Source organism: Dipodomys ordii, unplaced genomic scaffold (genome assembly GCF_000151885.1).
Source record: "Dipodomys ordii isolate 6190 unplaced genomic scaffold, Dord_2.0 Scaffold8, whole genome shotgun sequence".
Lineage (NCBI taxonomy): Eukaryota > Metazoa > Chordata > Mammalia > Rodentia > Heteromyidae > Dipodomys > Dipodomys ordii.
The window spans coordinates 12268128-12285774 of NW_012267224.1; the positions used below are offsets into that span (position 1 = coordinate 12268128).

Genomic DNA, 17647 nt, shown 5'->3' on the forward strand with positions numbered 1-17647 from the left:
GAAAGATTCTTACTGTTCTATTACTAATTAACAAATGAAGCATTGTACCTCATGTTGCCAATGGCATGGCCACTTTTAGGCATGGTCTTCTCCCCACTACTGTGCTATCTCTTGGGAGGCTGCAGTTGTCATACAGTTCACTACTTAGCTTCTTTTTTCAAGGCAAAGAAAGATTATTAAGAACTTATCTGACCAGGGACTCTCTCATTTGGGCCATCTGTCTCTTAGTAGTTTCTTGAGGGAATACAAAAAAAGAATTTTTCCTCCTTTTTTCTTCCATTTAATGTTTTACAAGGTTGCGTGTTAAGCCACATTTTACAAATTTGAACAAGCAGAGACCTTGCCACTTTGAACAGGTTTTATTTTTTCTTTTCCTTTTGTGCTTGCACATTTCAGTTGGAGAAACCACACACATTATTTTCCCTGTAATAATATTAAGGGAAAGGCTATCTTAAGATAGCTGCTCTCAAGGCCTATTTTTGCTCTCCCATTATTGTTCTTACTTCAAAGATGGGATCTCAGGATTAATGTACACAGGAGCCTAACCTGCCAGGTAGATACTCAGTGGAAATTAAATGACATTCACCCAATCCCCAGATGAGCCATTACAGCTATGCAGAGGTAAGAAATCTTGACTTCTTGGTAATAAGTGGAAGGAAAAGAGAAAGATGAACCAGGAAAGGATATTCTTAATGAACTGAAGCAAAATCTTAACCTTTCCATAACAGTTAACACTTTAAAATTTTCTGTTTTCATTATAACTCAAGTAAAAGCACAAGCATTTGTGACTACTATTTCATTAAAAAATAAAGAGTGCTTAAATTGTTTAGTGGAAAATCCATCAATATTTCTATTATGTGATAAAACAATTCCTAGTGATTTCTTCCAATATTGAAGATAATCATCCCTAATATAGGAAAAACAGTAATGTCAGATTATACAGTTAATTTAATCACCAGCTTCTCAATCTGAAGTCTATATAGAATGTTCAATGTGCTCCATTATGTTTAGTACAACTAGAGGCATTCTGATGACACTGGGCATAAATTATTTTTTAATTGCCTACCAAAGGAAGAGTTTTATAGTTACTAATCTCTACATTTGGTATTCATAAAGCTCAATTGTTATACCTATTTACATAGTAAAAGATGCTAGTCATTTACTATTCATAAAGTATATAGACTATGGGAATTAGAAGAGTGAAAGACAGGTTTCATGTAGCCATGAAATTATACTTTACACAGAACATGTCCTTTTGTAACCATGAAGCATTATACTCAGTGATGTCCATTCATCAGACATATGTTGTGCTATTGGCAAACTATCAATGTCACTAGGATAGTAAAAAAAAGAAATACAACTTTCAAATTGATAAAACACACAATGTCAATTTGGAATTCATAACAGTTTTTAATTTATAATTATTAACTTTGTGTTCAGACATTGGAAAGCTTTGGAAATACTGGAGAAAATAAGACAGATAGGATTTCTTTCTCAAGGAGTTAGATTATGAGCCAATAATAGTATGATGAGAATAAATGCAGGGTTTTTGTTGTTGTTTAGCTTTTTATTAAGAACTCCCTGATAGAAGCTTCCTTTGGGAGATAATGGAGTCTTCAATGACTAATTTTTATTTCGGTTCCATTATTCTAATGTATTTCCTGGTAGATGCCTCATCCCCAGCTGTGTCTCTTTAAGTATGAGTGACAGATAAATAGATGACACTAGAGATATCTAGTATCTAACACCAGAAAGTTAAGGCCAACAACATCTTGCCTTTGGGTGCTGTAATATTTCTTATTGCCGCCTTCTGGTATTCTCATTTTATAGCTCCTCACTCTTTCATAATTTCTGTTTCTGAGGTCACATTTGTACCTGACATTAGGTCTTAATATTCCTTTCCTTAAGAAATGTCATCATTTTTCCCTGCATTTAAAAACCACTTAACATTCTAGCATCTCCAAATTATACATTTTTAGACCAGACATTTCCTCTCTGCTCTAGACATTTATTTACAACAGCTTGCTTGACAAATCTATTCGAATAAATCTTAAATATCTCAAAGTTTGCCTATTTAAAACAGAAGTCATGAATTTTTTTCCTCAGTCTAATTCTAGCCCAGCATTTTCATAATAAGACATATTATCCTGTGAAAACTATTGTTAAAGACAAAATCTAGAGGGAATTCCTTTCCATCCTTGTTATAATCATCCTATGGACGGAGTAACATTTCAAACAATTGATTTACCACTTTCCTTTTGTCCAACCAAATCCATTCCTTGCCTAACAGCCCAGATTCTATTTTTAAATTGCAAGACTGAATATGTTATTCTAAGCTTACTTTTTTTCAAGAGCTTTCTACACTGTATAGAATAAAAGCCAAACTCAATGTCATAGCTAAGGAAGTCTGCCAGTCTGTCTCTAGATTGTTCCCTAATCTTATGGAGCTCTACTTTTTACAAATATTTCCTGAACTAAAATAAGTATATTTTTCTATTTTCAAATACAGGATTAGACATAGAGAAGAGGCATTCCTTTCTGATTCTTTCTACCTCACTTTTTTCTATCTACTGCCCTAGTGTGAATGACTTGGCATTTTTTTTAATACATTTTTTTATTGTAAAAATACTGTGCAGAGGGGTTACAGTTACACGAGCAAGGTAATGAGTACATTTCCTATCAAGCATTATGGCCGTTTCCTTTGTTTTTCTGCTACCATCCCTTCCCTCTTACCTCCACACTGTTGTGATAAAAATATTCTTCCTTATGACATGTAGGGGTGTCATTCCTAGAAAGATACTGAAGTGGTTTAACTCACAATTTCCCTTTTCGTCAACTTAAATTTTTTTCTTAGTCACATAAATCAAAGCCACTGTTTCATATGTTTGAAGCTTAGTTTTAGATATTTCCTTTTTATTTTGACTTGATACTGTTATTAAGTCAATGGACTTGTTTTCTATTTCAGTCATGTACCCTATCATTGGGACAGAAATTAATTAATTAATTAATAGACAATCATTCCTTATTTTAGAGTCCATGATTCCTCATGAGGAAAAGGCAAAGCAATAAAAATATTGTATTATGATAATGATATTCAGGAGCTACAAAGAAGCATATGTAATATGGCTACTGTATTCAATAAGCATGTGAAAATCTTATGTTGGATGTCACTTCATGGAAAAAACCAATAATTATTTTAGTGTCTTCTTATAATAAAACTCACATATGTAATAATAATGAAATGAAATGAGACAAAGGAGAAACCAAAGAATATAATAGAGATTAGAAGTTATGTAAAGAAAATAGACTTGAGGTATACAACTTCTGTGTTCATAGAGGTTCTGGAATTAATTCACTCAGTTGTATATTCATTTTCCAATTAACTGATACAAACAGTTCAACTAATGTCTAGTAGTTTATTGGTGCAGGTCAAAATGTCTCAGTGGATGTGTAATTCTAAAAATGGCTTTGCAATTACAGTAGTTTTATTTATCCACAGGCTCTTAAACCATCAAGCAGATTCTAATTGCTAATGGAGAAAGACCCAGCTTTTCCTAGCTTGTCTACCTCCCTGACCTATATGTATAAAACACATTGTCATTTCTGACAAGAAGAACTAAACTGACCTCAAGTCATATCTGACAAAAGCATCTGAGGTCTACCCATGAGAACCTACCATTCTCTTGGGAGAACCATAATTCTCTTGGGAGATTTTCACAAAATAGCACCATTTCTAATCAAGAAATCTAATCATGAAAATTGGCAAATGTGAAATGTAGTGCCTAACACAGTATTTCTTTATCATATATACCCTGCAATGTCCTAAAATTAGAATAACCCGTAAGGGTAACAGTGACCCAACAGACAATTACTGTTAAAGATATAATCTATTTAAACAAAGACAAGGGGAATTTTACCAAGCAGAGGAAATAAGGACATAGATTAAGCAGTATGTTAAAATTCTTTTGCAAATCGGTAATTAGCAGGTAAAAATAGCAAATAAGCTTGCTCCAACTGTCTCTAGTTAGAGAATAAATTATTATTGGAATCTAGATGGATTTATACTTGACTATGTAAAGCCAGGTAAGTAAAGCAGAGGTTTTAGAGTTCAGGCAAAAAAAATAATAAAGTAAAATAAGAAGAAAGATTTTACTTGCTGGTTACTTTAATTATATGTATAGGTTTAATGATACAACAAATTTTCTGTTGAAATAAATAGAACAATAAAAATAGGTTATTTTCTTCCTTTAATAAATGCTTCATGAAAATATGAATGTGAAAAATCTTACCTGGAAGTATTCTCATTAATTATTTTCGTGTGTGAACAACTACTGCAACGTACAATGATAATCCCTAAACTGTATTGAAGAGATGTACAAAGGAGATTTTGCCTTTTGTTTTGTAGAAATAATTTCTTTGTTTTACTGTTAACAGTAGTTTTTCTTTCACATTTTTCAATTTTTTTCTTTGAAAGTCTTCTTATGACTAAGACAATAAAACCACCCTTATTCAAGTAACATAATATTGTAAAATATAACTAAAAGTATTTTTACATGGAAATTTTTTCACCTAATCTTTTCATTTGCTGACTTACATTTTATAGATATGAGATTTCTTCTCTTTTTATCGTAACATAAATGTGTCCATAATCAATTTTATTTTTCATTAAATAATGGTCATATGTAATGAAAATTTCCCATTTTTCCCAAAGTTTATATTGAAAATGAGGGTAGAATGAGGTAAGACATGAAAGGACATTTAATAAAGCTTAGTAGGGTACACACTAGAAGAGAAGCTTAACATCAAATGATTTGTAAAGCTCCAAACACCATAATTTTTATTATCTCCAGATACTTTTTAATAGCAACCTAACTCTAAGTGTGAAATATATTGAACAGCATAAAATATTAGTCTGTAGATTTAGATTTTACACATGGATACCCTTAAAATTGTAGATTTGCTAGATTACTTAAGCAATTGTTTGTGGATACCATAGCAATAAATTAGCATGTTTGCAAATTGCTTGTGAAACGTGCAGTTTACAACAGAATTCAAAATTTTGGAACTTTTTGTAGGATTACATGTTTAACATAACATGTCAGAGAAACATTTCCCCTCCTTATCAATTTTGCTATATGCAGAAAATATTTTTTTTGAAAACTTGCCTAATTTTATATATAAAGCCAAAATCCACAGTACAGATGTAACAAAGTAAAAGTTACAATATTTCTTGCAGTGCAAGGCTCACAATTATTTGAGCTGATTGTCACAATTGAATTGTAAACAGAGAGGGAGATTAGTCTGCCAATGAAAACTAAAAAGATGCTGAAGAAGAGTTTCCTAACTCAGGACAATCATACATTTGTGAATATTGAATATTTTCATGGACATCTTAATTGTTCCAAACAGAACATTAATTCTACAAGCAGTATTCTATTTTGGGAAAGGTCCCGAAAAAAAGTCCAACATACAAAAAGGAAAAGTGAAAAAAAAAGAGATGAAATGATGAAAACAGTTTAGGAATAAGTGGAGATAAGACAGAGATAGATGTGTGTGTGTGTGTGTGTGTGTGTGTGTGTGTGTGTGTATGTGTGTGTGTTTGTATTCTGTGGCTTAATACATGAGCTCTAAGACTTTCTCTAACTGAGCTAGCAGTAGTGCCAGCTACATTGAGTTTGCCTTCTTATACCCATCATCACAGAATTTGGTCTTTGAGTATTGAAACTAAAAAGCCAGCACTTAATAGATGAAATAAGAATGTATACATGACACGTACAAGAAAATGTTTTTTGTTTTTGTTTTTTATAGGATGAGTAGATGAGTTGTCAAATAGAGGTCTGTAGTTAAAAAAAGTGACTTAACAATTCATCATAGGGGTTTTGAACTGTAGGAATGTGGTAGTCATTCTTTCGTGTTAGTGACTAAGCCAAATTTTAGCACAGGGATCATGTTGCTTCTCCACTCAGGATTTTTATTCCATTTTATTTTGGCTCACAATAGGTTAATCTCCTTAGAGTCACTTTTCATTGTGCAGTAAAATTTCTTTGAGCTTTTCTATTTTTTTGTAAGGGTTCCATTTTTGTTCAAGCTTACATTAATTATTTTTCTGTTCACCCACCTCATGCCAATTTAAACTGATGAACTAAAAAATTACTAAAATAGAAGTGGTGAAATTTTGTGTTCCTACATTATGTTCTGATTTTCAAAAACTGTCAAGTTACAAAAAGTAGGATTTCCCCCCATACACCCACACCCACATTACATAGTAATCACTTTTTGAAGTAATGTCTCATCTAACTCAGGTTCGTTCATCCTGGAAAAATGATTCCTAGCCTGTCTAATTTCTGGTCTATTATTAAATAGTATCTATCTTCCTTTGTCCTTGTTCCCAGTTGTCATGAGTAGTTCTCCTGAGTTTTGGCACTAACAATGGTGTGAAGAGGCATTTTCTGCTCTTTACTCAAGAACTATATTAGTGTAGGAATAGCTTCCCAAAGATACCTAGGGCCTGAATCCCAGAATTGGGCAAGGCTATGTTATAATGGGGGGATAAAATGTCCTGCTTTAGTGTACTTGGGCTATCATTACAAAATGTCCAGGATTGGGTGACTTACACAATAACGTTTACTTTCCTGTTTTTCTGAGGGCTAGGAAGTCAAGATAAAGATACAAGCATGTCTGTTTTTCCGGTTCATTCTCTCTGATTTTCAGATGGTGACACTCACATTGTGCCCTCACATGGGCTTTTTTTTTGTTGTCTCTTCTAAAAGGACACCATGCTATTGGACGAGGACTGATATTTAAAAACATACCTTACCTTAATTTTCTCTTGGAAGTCACTATTTCTAAGTAAAATCACGTTGAGGATAAAAGCTTCAATATAAGATTGGGAGGTGGATGGATATGATTCCATCCATAAGATGTATTAATAAACTAACTTTAAAATAGAGAGATTATGCCCAGAATGTCAGGGATGGTTCACAAGTAAATCACAAGGGTCTTTCAATGCAGAAGAGGGAAGCAGATCAATCATTTTATGTGAGAAGAACTCAGGACAATGTTACTTGGCATTTCTGACAATTAATAGGCCAAGAACATCCTCTTAATTTTGAAAAGGCAAGAAAATCCATTTGCACCTGAAGTCAAGAGGATGGAATATGGTGAAATCCATATTAGATTTCTCAACAAGATAACTTACACCATAAATTTGCATTACTTTAACCCACTCTGTGTTTGGTAATTAGCTGCAGCAGCCATAAGAAGCAATCCAGATACTATTTTTAAATGCACCTTGTCTCATGACCCATGCATTTTTACATGCCTTCATACTGACCTCACCATCAAATTGACTTTTCCTTTAATTTTAAAATATTCTTGAAATATACCCTACATTCCTGGAGGTTTATAGATAAAGCAGCGATCAAAACATATTTCGCTTTTCCTTCCATGAAATCTAGATTCTAAAGGGTGAGAAAGAGATAATTTGCTAATCAGACAATGCTTATATAGCCTGGATTTGAGAGATCAGGGAAGCCTTTAGGAAATTACATCTATATGAACTCCAAAAGAACAAATTCAAATTACTTCAGTGATGACAAAATGGAGAGGGACCTGTGCAGAGATTGTGCAATATGAGAAAATATCAAGAATAGCAGGTTTCATAAGATTTTACTATGTAAGGGTATAAAGGTGAGAAGAGTAGGAAAACTAATTTAATTTGAATTCCCTTCACATAATTGTAGATATTTTTGCCATCTGTGGTTTAAAACATCAATTACTTTTGGCTTTATTGAAGCTTAAATTTTTAATGCTGAACCCAATTGAGTAACAGAATAATCTTCAAGTATTCTTTTTGGAGGACTTTAAATAGCATGATTGCTTTGTTTTTAAGTGAAACCACAAAGGTTTTAACCTTGCCACACTGTAATCTCTGACATCTAATTTTTCTGTACTGAATTTGTTTGTTTATTGGCTTTCCTAGAGTAATATGCTATCTTTATAGTTTGTTACCTACTGGAATAATCAATTGAGGATTTATACATGCCAGCTTTTAAAATGCATCACTAAATTTCTGAGTGTCAGTTACATACCTAGCATTATGGCAGGCATATATGCTGTTCATAATTTATCTGGAACAATAATTTGAAAGTTAGTCATTAATTTTTGGTATTTCAACATTTTGTTAAAACAATCTTATCTAAAGAAATGCAGCTGAAAGATGGGTAATGACAAGATTTAGAGAAACATGGCAAACCTTTAATCAAAATCCTTCAAACCAAACTCCAGTCTCTTCTTCTGTCAAAATAGAAATGCTTTTGCTGGGAACACCATACAGAGAGTTTTCTAGTTCCTGTTTCCCATTATATCTACCCTCACTCACCAAAAGTGTGTCATTTAAAAGTATATATTTTCCATATTTTTGTACTGAAATTAGTTCATACATGAAACATTTCACATTAACTCAAATCAGTTCACAATTTTAGTAATTTATAGTGATTTTAAAGCCTTAGTTTGATCAAAGTAAGAAAAAAGTAGTCTTTTATTCTTCCTGGATAGATGTCTGAAGTTTTAACAAAAATTAATTTCAATAAAACAGGATAGGACACACACATATTTCCTATATTTCATAAAGAGAGTACAATAATCTCTCTTAGTTTTACTTTATTAGTTAGCATATATTTGTAATGTGAGTGTTTTGTTGTAATATTTACATATATATTCATAGTCTGCTTTGAAAAAAAATCACTCCTTCCACCATATTTCCATCTTTTGCCCCTGATTCACATGGCATGTTATATGTAGATGCCTGTGAATAGAAGAGTAAGACAAAATAAACAAGTCTTACACAAGTGATGAAGTCAGTTTATATCAAACCATTCAAATGTAATTTGAGACATAGGAGAGGGAGTACTAGTGAGAAAACATTAATTTTGTTAGGCTATGATATAAATTAGTTAAAGCATTAACTAAATGGAAACTAATTGGGAGCAGTCCAATTTCCCAGTTAGGTGCCACTCTAGTTTATAATCCAACAAGCCATATCTCCCAGATTATCTCTTCTCTGTTCTAAACTGCTATTTGAAGGACTTTGATTCAAACTGCTTTACATGAATGAGAATAATCACAGAATTACTCAACTGTGCTACCTGTGAAGTCATATCCTCTCTATATCATGGAAATGGAATTAGAGTTAGCAAGGTTTATGGGGTTCAATACAAGCGGGGTGGGAGGGGGAAACAACAACAAAAACTTGTTAATCTAAGTCAACAGAATCATGCTGGCTGGACAAATGCCCTTGAAAAACTCATTTCATTTCAATTCTCTTGTCTGAGGATAATGAGAACTTAAAAGAGAAAAGGACAACAGTCAACTACCAAACTGTTACAGTTAAAGATAGAATGGACAGTAACTCTATGGTCATATAACTGTATTCCCTATGTCATATGTGGCAGTAAAAGTTTGTACTAGTTATGAAAAGGAAATTAAGCATTTTGATAACATTAACCAGTGCCTCAGATCTCAGCACATTCATGCACATACACACACACACACACACACACACACACACACACACACACACACACACACTACATATACATGTATGGTGGAAATCGATTTTTGACCCAAATTTTCAATGTCCATAGAACATTTTTATTGCCTATATACATATATATATATATATATATATATATATATATTCAGTGTAATTTAGTGTCAGAAATTTTAGGTGCATTTCCATTGATATTTATTAATTTTTGTGTGTCTGAGCAATAATTTTCCTTAATATGGAATTTTTAGGCATTACCTATGAATATTTCAGGTTTATATTTTGCCTGAGTTGGCTTACAGTATTAGCTCATGGTTTTTACTGAGATCCATATATCTCGAGTAACCTTTCATATCAAGAAAGCCCATTAGAATCTCATTCTAAATTGTAAGCATGTGTCATAGGAAAATTAGCTTCATTTTTTTCCTAAACTAGTATGTCAAGTGGAATCTTTAATAAAATAGAAAGAAATGAGCAAAAACTAATAGTAAAAGCACTTGTCATTTAAAAAAAGAACTCGAAGTTCAAACTGAGACATGGTGAATCCTAGTAGAATTTAAATAAATTAGAGAAATTTATTAGTGTGCATTAGTCATACAAGAATGGTTTCGTTGTGACATTTCTGTATATCAATATAGTATATTCAGATCAAACACATTCCCTATTTCTCTTCCTGATGTCTAACTGCCTGATTCCAAAACCAGTGTCAACAGGTTTCAATGTTCTGTTTTTATACATTCATATGAAGGACTTCAGCCATATTCACTGCCACTATTTCAAGCCTTCCTCTTTCTAATACCTTCTAATCTTTCTAATATCTGCCAACATAGTCTGTTTTACTTTTCTGTCATGATTAAATCTATATTAATAGTACCACAAGGTTTGTCATGTTATTTTATATATGCATATATTATATGTTAATCAGGTTAATCTCCTACCACTCTAAGAACAGATTTCAGTGATATTCCTTATGCCATTTCATACACAGATACATAGTATTTCCATTTTAATTATCATCATTTTCTTTCATTCTCTTCCCTCCTCCTTGTCCTTTCAATCAGTCCAATAGGATCAATCATGTTCATGTGTATGTATATGCAAACACTTACACATGTGTATGTGTATTTCTCTAAATATATGTGTCTTTTGGGTCTACATTTCACAGATGAGCAAGGACATGTGATATTTGGCTTTTGGAACTTGGCTTTAATCTTACTCCAAATTACTTCTTGATCTCACACAGTTTGATTCATTGATCTGAAATAAGTTTTTGTCTTCAACACAAGATATTATTTAAAATTACATGATTTTAGTACAGAAAAGTAATTTCATATTAATTTACTTGAATATGGTAAATTGTACAAATTATTTTATTTCACTTTTCTATTTATAAAATTGATGTTTGATAAATACCTGGATTAGCAACTTTAAAATACAGTCCTTTTGTGACACATTTGTGTCACCTTTTGTGTCACATTTTAGGCTAAATAGGAAACTAATTCTATTTTATTAATTTCCTTCTACTTAGACTTTATAATTCATATTATTCTTTGCCAAAATGTATATGGTAAGAGAAATTTCAGTAATTAATCTGACTGTGCATATTTTATATAGGTAGAAAATTCATGTTTTCTAATAAGATAGACTGCTACTGCTTTATTAATTGTCCGGGATGGCTAGAACCATATACCATAGGAAATAGAAGGACTTGGAAAAAATTATAGTAATAACTAGACTGTGTCTACAAATCTCCAAGTTAATCCAATGATAGTAAAAGGAAAAAACTACACTGAAAAATGATTAATTAAACAATATTCTAACCATTGCACAGTGAGAACAAAGGAGGTTTTTCTTAGGAGAGGACCACAAAGGCTCAACAGCTATGTGGATATAAACATATAAAATGATGCTTATCAAAATGAACTCCAAGAAATAGAAACAAGAAAATTTTTTATTGTACTGCTTTCAGTTATTTCTTCTTTTATTTCCTTTGAGTGTTCTCTATTGTCACTTAAAAAAATTTCTGTACACTTTATCTTGTACATAAGGTTATCTGATTTGAAGAAGCTAAGAGTAATCACAGAAATGATGGGACAAGGGTGAACCAAATCAACTGTGAAACTCACCGGACACTATGTTTGAAATGAACTTACAACTTAGGGGTGAAGGGGGGATGGGAGAAAACTGGGATAAAATGAAAGAGGGGAAACACTGTCCAATACAAAATTTACTCATTGCTTTACTTATATAATTCTAACCGCTTTGTATATCACTTTACAATAAAATTTAGATTAAAAAAATATAGAGAATCTTCCTCACTTAAAAAAACCCAGAAATGGGCTGGGAAGGTGGCTCAGTGGTAGAGCGCTTGCCTTGCATGCCTGAGGCCCTGGGTTCGATTCCTCAGCACCACATAAGCAAAAAGAAAAAAGCCGTAAGTGGTGCTGTGACTCAAGTGGTAGAGCGCTAGCCTTGAGCTGAAGAGCTGAGGGACAGTGCCCAGGCCCAGAGTTCAGGCCCCACGACCGGACCCAAAAAAAAACAAAAACCCAGAAATTTTATTAGCCCAATTCTGGACAGTGAAAATCTGAGATGAGATATATGCAGTGTCAACTTCACTTTAGATAAGCCATTTTTGGCTTTAGATGGTTATATTCTTCCTGAGTCCTTGTGGTCTTTCCACTGTATATCTATGTGTGCATCTCTAGTCATGTTCTATTAAGTGACACTCTAATGACACCATTTAGCCTCAATTACCTCTGAAGGCCCTATTTACAAACGGAGCTACATTCTGGGCTACCCAAGTTGAATACATAGATATATGTATGTTGCGAAGATACAAGTCAGGACTGAAAGAAAATGCTATCTTTTCTTCAAAATATTTACCTTTCTAATCTTTTTATAGCATACACATACTTATACCATGGTACTTTCCACTCCTGTTAGTTGATTTTTTTAAAAAAGAAAGATGATTATTTCTTTTCCAGTGGTTTGTTGTCTGAAGAAAAAGACCTGACTTTTCTGTTATGCCTGAAACTTGCATTGTTGACCAGATTTCTCACTCATAAATCTTTAATGGCAAAATGAATAATGTGAAAAATGAATCTTTACTTTTCAGAGGCAATTCATCATTTACAAATATCTTGCATTTAATGAAGACCTGTTGGCCCACACTACATTTCTCTTAGTAATCAGTTTTTTTCTCAAACTCAGACAGATTTTTCCATTTGTATAAACCCAGTGGTATTTATTCTTACTGGTGTTTTGGAATTGATATTAAAACTATAATAATTCTTTTAGCAACTGTTGAGAATAATGAAATTGATAATCTCCACATATCTTCTTTTTATTACTATGGTGTATAAAATCCAGTTCTTTCTGATTTAATGCATTGAATTATCTTTAACATTATTTTATGCATGTTATTTGAAGTGTTGTTTTGTTCTTTTCATTGTGTTTCTGTCATATACACCAAAATCTTTGTGCATTTGTGTAGGTTTCTTAGCATATATCATTTAATGAGACATCAATATAGTCTGATTAATTTCACATTCACAGGACGATGTCTTATGCCTTTTAACTCAGTGTTTGTGGTAAAACCTATTACAAGATTTTTTTAAGATTTTTTAACTCAATCTTTTTATGTCTTATTGATTACCTAACAGTTGATTAATATACATATTAGATAGGAAGAAAAGAATTATTTCAATCAGTTACACATTCCTGTCTTTTCAGAGCAGGAATTATGTCTTTTTGTCATAATCATTGAAGCTTCTAGTATAATTCACTTGTGTGACCTAATTAATTTTATTTGCCCATTTTTAATCAACTACAAAATGATGATTTCTTTTTCTGAATTAGACTGATTTGTAGAGCTACAATTTATGATAGGACAGAAAGTTATAGACTGTAAGGAAGCACAATGTTTAGCATATTGCATAATATTCAAAACACAGAAAAATGTCAAATTTTAAGGAATAATATTCAGGTCTCAACAACATTGAGACAACATTACAAGGAAAATAAGCATTGCCAATGTTGAAAATTATTTTATTTGTTTTGATGTAACTCTTTAATACTGCACAAAATCATTATAAGTCCATATCACCTTTGTTCTATGTTTTAATTGCTCTCTTCTTTGTTATTCAACTTTTATCAGCTTTATGCTTTTATTTTCTTCAAGAGATTATTTAACCTTTTCTCTCTAATATGTCCAGTAAATATGTAAATAAGAAAAATATATTCAGAAATAAATGAGTATCTCTACAATTATCAACGCACATTGTCTAGAGGAATTATATATTCTTTACAAATTTCAGCTTCATCATCTCTTACAAAGATTACTAATCTTGCCTACAGTAAAGGATGTGTCAGAATGGAAAAAAGAAATATGTAATAATTATATTACATGGGACTTCATCAAATGTACAAAAATATTAGTTGTGGTTGTTATTGTTTTGCAGCGTGATTGGTACTGGGTTTTGAACTCTGATTCTTGCTAATTTGATAGGTCTTGTGAGTCAATGACTCCCATCTTGTTTTTCACTGGTTACATTTAGGATAAAGTCTCACTTTTCACCCTGTGATGGCTGACCTTTGATCCACCTACTCTGGCATACCTGTTATTGCCTAGAATCACAACCATGTAACACTGTTTCAAGCTTCCCTTCCAGGCTAGTCTATCTGAACTGCTTTAGGACTGGATTCCCCAGTCTCATCTACTCTGGTAACTGATGTATGCATATCACTAAAAATAGCAGTGGATGTGAGAAAATATGTTATGAAGTCTCTCAGCTGACCTCAAATCATAATCCTCCCACTTCAGCCTTTCAGATAGGACATGCTTTCAAGCAAGACATGCTTGAGCCACAGGTGCCCAGCATAGAAGTGATGATTAATTCTGTGCTCAAAAAATTAAATCTAGGTTTAATCCCAATTCCTTATTAGTAGTATTTATAAATATCACAACACTCTTAAACAGTATGTCTTAAAGGGTATGGTGTAATCTTTTGCTACCTACACATTTGCTACCTACACACAGATACACACACACACACACACATAGGTGAAGGAATTGTACATCAAGTATATTTTCTTTCTTTCAATGTTTTTACTTTAATAATTTTCTCATTTGTATTAGCCCTTAGTAGTCAGTCTTTATATCCACAAGTTTATTTCATTAACAATCATCTCAAATACACCTTCTGACAAGACTGCTTGAAACATTATGACAGAAAGCTATGCCTTCAGGAGCATATTGGTTGTGTTTGAGATGATAGACCAGTGCCCTCTGAGCCTTGTAGGGAGTCTCCCAGTCCCCAAAGGATAAAAGAGAGCAGAATCAGTATAACATATACACAGAAGTCTGTACTGAAAAGGCTATAAAGATTTGCAGCATAGTGAGAAGATGCCTTCTGCCTTCTGCACACAAATTAGTGAATTATGTTGCTTATCTCTTGGTTCACTGTCTGGCTATCCTGTCATGTACTGCTCTGTTGGTCAAATGCTGAGTGACTATACTTTCAACAAGAGGATCCACGGGGTTGCAATCTGTCAAAAGAGAACACATAGACATCAAAACCTTTGAAATAATCAAAGCAGGACTCAGGTTGTCTTTAAAGATGGCCAGGCAGATGTCTCCCTGACCCTTGATGCTGCAGTGGTAGATTCTGGTGCAGAAAAGGAACCTTTAGTGGTTTCAATGAATAATCTGATGAAAATGTGATATCCAGAAAAAACACATCACCTTCATCCATAGAGCCTGGGGACCAAGTCTAGGTGACCTCTAATCATAAATATTATCTCCTTTATGCCCACCACTGCAGGCAAGGGTTTTTTCGACTATCTCCTGAAGTCTTTTAGCAAGAGTTCGTTTTGCTATGGAGTTTGGTGTTTTTCTTATGCTGGGTGGCAGAAGGTTTTAGTTCTTCTTGTTCTTCAGGCTCTGGAGCAGTTGGGTTTCACTAGTCCCCATCTGAATTGCCACTGATGGTACTGGGACTCTCATTATCCAACCTTTGCCTATCACTGGACATTTTGGTGAACTGATCACTTGGAAAACTTCTCACCTACCCACCCTACTTGCTGGCTGGCTGCTCTCAAGTATGTTTTTTTACAGACTAATATTTTCTTTTAATTATAAATTTGTTCCTCAGAGGCAAATTCCCAATAATTTATTCACATAAGAGCGATGTTTAGAAAAAATAGTAAGAACAAATGAAAGAAATTATCTATGAATTTATTTTTCTTTACTTATTGGATACTTCCCTCTGTAAGTAACTTTCAAGAAAATGGATCCAATAATGTTAAATCAACCAATACCTACATATTTATTTTTTCAGCAAAATCATAGGTCCTGCAATACTAAGTTACTATCATATTTCCCATGAAACTTAAATAGAGTGAAAAAATCTATGTATTATTAAAAATATTAAATCTTAACTTCAATGTAGCATAGTAGCACATTGTTATGTGAAATCACATAAAACAATTGCTAATAAAATATTCACTCAAAGCTAATTGTCACAAGAGGTTACATAGTATTCAATGCCAAAGCATTAGAGTAGATTCTCTGAGTTGAATTCTTTGAAAATTTTCACATACACATATGAAAACAAAATTCAAATTTCTCTTTGAAGAGAAGCAAAATTGGGATGCTTACCTTTTGTGCTTATATTGTGTAAAATTCTATTTCAAATCTGTTATGTAAATTTATATTGATGAAACGTCATCTTTCTTTTAACCCAACACTTTTGGCTTTTGTGTAGTAATTTTCATATGTAAAACAAAAATCTTAGCTGGGTACAGGTGGCTTATATTTATAAAGTACTAGCTAGTCAGGACTCTGAGATCAGAGAATCGGGATATGGGTCCAACCTTGGTGGAAACTCTTATTGTCCAAATAGTTAGAGGGAGTAGAAAGGGGTAGGCAAGGGAGCGAAAGTAGAGTAGCAAAAGGGTAACACCATAAGGTCTCTGACAAAACGGAGATATAGGGTCCCAGCATACAGTTCAACTCAAGAGAGTCACACTAATCAACCTATAAACACCCAGAGCCATGTACCATCAAAGAAGAACTTACAGCCAGGCACCGGTGTTTCATGCCTGTAATCCTAGCTACTCAGGCGGCAGAGATCTGAAGATTGCGGTTCAAAGCCAGCCTGGGCAGGAAAGCCTGTGAGGCTCTTACCTCCAATGAACCACCAGAAAACCACAAATGGCGCCGTGACTCAAGTGGTAGAGCGCTCACGTTGAGCTGAGCCAGGCCCGGAGTTCAAGCCCCACGACCCCCTCTTCTCCCCCTCCCCGCCCCCAAAAAAATACACCACAGGAATGCAAGGACAGAAATTGGTGAATAGGCAGTGCAGCAAAGTGAAGCCTGCTGCCGGTGGCTGGGTCCTGTCCAGCAATGAAAGCGACACACCTGACCACATCTGGAGAAATCAAGCAAGAAGATTTTGAGGCTGCTACATGCAGATACAGAGACGCCTCACAAAGATGCTGCTGGCCAGCTCAGCACCAAGTCCGGGAACAGAGAGGACCCTACCTCTTGGAAGACCAGCTCTTGTGGCGACCCAGAGCACCTGGACAAGATCTCCCATTGTAAAAGGGGGGGGTGGTGGCATGTTGGAAAAGGGCCCAGAATTAAACTATTCACAAATCTTCCACTGCTAACACTAGGACCGGGCCCTCCCCTGAGCAGGAAACTACAACTTTCAACAGTTCTCAAAACTTCAGCCAGTGGACAGCCATGCAGCAATGGGAGGTGCACGAAGCCACGGAAAGCAAAGCCCAGGTCCTATACCGTCCCACACCAGGAAAGATTGAAAAGAATCCACCTCCCAACACGGGGCCTGTTCTTGGAGGAAAGACTGCATGGCTGCAGCCGCAATCAGTCATCTTCCAGCCCTGAACGACGGACCTTGCTCTGACACTGCTCCAACCGTGACTCAGAGGAAGGCTACAAAACACTGAGTGGAACAAAAAGATACCAGTCCTGTAGAAACTGCTCTTATCTCTGACATACTGAGCAGAGAGCGTCTTTTCTTTTCTTTTTTCTTTTCCTTTATTCTCTCCATTTTTATAGAAGATAAAACTCAA

General features: G+C 34.0%; 1 pseudogene; it reads right to left on the reverse strand.

Moving 5' to 3' along the window:
* Positions 1 to 14987: 14987 nt before the first annotated feature.
* Positions 14988 to 15582, reverse strand: LOC105980255 (annotated as a pseudogene).
* Positions 15583 to 17647: the final 2065 nt, after the last annotated feature.